The sequence below is a fragment of the Grammomys surdaster genome, unplaced genomic scaffold, assembly GCF_004785775.1.
Source record: "Grammomys surdaster isolate TR1022 unplaced genomic scaffold, NIH_TR_1.0 125979, whole genome shotgun sequence".
Classification (NCBI taxonomy): domain Eukaryota; kingdom Metazoa; phylum Chordata; class Mammalia; order Rodentia; family Muridae; genus Grammomys; species Grammomys surdaster.
In genome coordinates, this window is record NW_021620795.1 from 1446580 (window position 1) to 1449438 (window position 2859).

At 47.8% G+C, this 2859-nt stretch overlaps 1 pseudogene; it reads right to left on the minus strand.

Moving 5' to 3' along the window:
* Positions 1–265: 265 nt before the first annotated feature.
* On the minus strand, positions 266–1956 carry LOC114609725 (annotated as a pseudogene).
* Positions 1957–2859: the final 903 nt, after the last annotated feature.

Here is a 2859-nt window from a genome sequence, read left to right on the forward strand (position 1 = left end):
GGAGGGTCTCTGTCATTCAAGGCCAATCTGGTCTACAGAGCGAGTTCCAGGATAGCTAGAGCTACACAAAGAGAAAAGCTGTCTCGGAAAAAAATCAAAACCAAACCAAAAAATGACCCAAAGAAAACCCACTATTTCCACCCTCTACTCATTCTCCATTCTCCTCTTTTTTTTTTTTTTCTCAATGTTCAGTTTCCTTTAATGACCCTCATCTCCCTTGAAGGGTAGATGCAGGCAGCTAGGCGACTCGACTGGCAAAACATGTTCACTTGAAGATCTTGCCTTGATTGTCGGCTTTGCTGACCTGCTGGAAGACCCCCTCCCAGGAAAAGTACTCTCAAACCAGGGGGTCTCCTCGCTACCAGGATCCAGTTTCCACCGGGTATTCGACTCAATCCACCTGCCAATCTGAAATCAGCGGAAAGGCAAGCTCTTGGCCTCGGAAGACTCAAATGCCAGAAAGGGAGCTGCTGTTGTTGGTTCCAAAGAGGATAACACTAGCAAAGGCATTCTTCCCCAATTTGTCCAATCGCTGGAACAGTCCAGTGATGAGGTTGTGTCCTGTACAAACATCATGACCTAGAAAGAAGCAAGTTGGGGAGGAAATGGTTTATTCGGCTTACACTTCCACGTTGCTGTTCATCACCAAAGGAAGTCAGGACTGAACTCAAGCAGGCCAGGAAGCAGGAGCTAATACAGAGGCCATGGAGGGATGTTACTTACTGGCTTGCTTCCCCTGGCTGGCTCAGCTTGCTTTCTTATAGAATCCAAGTCTACCAGCCCAGGGATGGTACCACCCACAATGGGCCGGGTCTTCCCTCCTTGATCACTAGTTGAGAAAATGTCGTAAAGCTGGATCTCATGGAGGCATTTCCTCAACTGAAGCTTCTTTCTCTGTGATAACTCTGTGATAGCTTGTGTCAAGTTGACCAGCCAGTACAGGTTGCAACTCATGAAGGTCTGGGTGAGCTCTTCAGGGAAGCAGTACTCAGCATACCACAGAGATCAGCCATCCTTATCAAAGTGCTTCCAAAAATATGGCAGCACCACAGAGAGTGTCCTCATCGGAGTACTTTCGCTTAAACTCATCCAACACAAAGGTACTCTTGGGCAGGTGAGCGAGCGAAAGGGTCCTTAGCTTTGGTCTCAGCAGCCAATGCCGCTCGCACTCCTCCATCTCTTCCTCGGGAGCTGTGGAAGCTGCCCTTTCCCTCTTTCCACTCAGCCTGGGGCTTCTGTTTCTCTTCCCATGAACCCTTTTTTTTCCTTTTTCGTGATATCCTTTTTAGGTTGGCTCTCTGCAAACGTTTTAGCATCAGACTGGGCCATCTTCTCACACAGCTTCACCTCCCCAAAGCTGGCCCTGAACTGGGGCTGGTTAATGCAGGTAAGGAACCATCGGTTGGTATTAGGGAAGACCTGGCGAAAAGAAGGCACTAAGACCTGTTTATAGAGTCACAACAGGGTGCAGACAACTGTGATTATCAGCCAGTGTCACTCGCTCACCCACTAGAGAAGTGGGTCTTTGGGTGTCCAGCAGTTCCAGGATTCGCTTCAACTCCTCTTATGCATTTTCAGTGGCCTGTTTGCTGTGGTATAATGCTCGAGGTGGGGAACACCCAGGTAACTGGAGGAACAATGTCACCGTCAGCAAAGCTCACCCACTGCACCACCTGAGCTGCTGCCTCTGGTTTACTTCCCTGAAGCTCCTCATTGCTTACATAATAGGCAATGGCATTGCGCTCAAACACACAGACTCCGTCATCACCCTCAAATGCCGGAAACTTGCCAGCCAGGAAATTTTTGGAGAAACTCAGGGTTGCGGTTGCTTTGGCCAAAGTGGAAGTGGGGTGGTGCGGAGAGCACGTGGACCTGAGCTCCGCTGTACTGAGCAGCCAGGAGGGCCTTGAAGGTCCTCCAGTTTTCAGGGTATGTGTACAGGGTCCCAGCCACCATTTCTAGGTAAATAGCTAATAGTGAATTATTATATTAATAATTAATAGTTAACCTCTTTGAGCTTTTTTTTTTTTGTTTGTTTTTTTTGAGACAGGGTTTCTCTGTGTAGCCCTGGCTGTCCTGGAACTCACTCTGTAGACCAGGCTGGCCTCGAACTCAGAAATCCGCCTGCCTCTGCCTCCCAAGTGCTGGGATTAAAGGAGTGTGCCACTGCCCAGCCTCTTTGAGCTTCTAAGCAGCCAAGGTTTGAAATTTGTATGTCACCACGATTGGCCTTGAACACCTGATTTCTAAACTCCTTACCCTTGGTTTCTAGAGCCCTGGAATTACAGGTGCGAGTCGACTCATTTGGAACACACATACCTGCAGATTCAAACCAGTCTGCTGGGGTGCAGGAAGACCAGACCTTCCACCTGCAACAAGGCGGCAAGCTAATACACCTGCAGCAAATTGTTTTGCGAACAAAGAGGAATTTGACATCTTTTTGTCCAGATGAGTTAATATGATGCAGTTGTGAAGTGTGTGAATTTTCTATACTCTGATTATAGAAAACAACTAACAGTTGTGTTTTTTGCTTTGTTTTGTTTTCCTCCCTCCTACACGTAGAACAAATACAAAGTTGCTAGATAGACCTGTGAAGAAAAGGCAAAGGCATCCAGTTTCTCCACTGTGAAACCCAGGTTTGGGCTATCCCTTTCTATTTGTTTGTTTATTATTTATCTCTATTTTTATTCAAGACAGGGTTTCTCTGTGTGGCTTTGCCTGTCCTAGAACCCACCCTGTAGGTCAGGCTGTCAAATGTCCAGAGATCCACCTACCTCTGCCTCCCAGGTGCTGGGATTAAAGGTGTATACCATCAGCCGGGTGGCGCACGCCTTTAATCCCAGCACTTGGGAGGCAGAG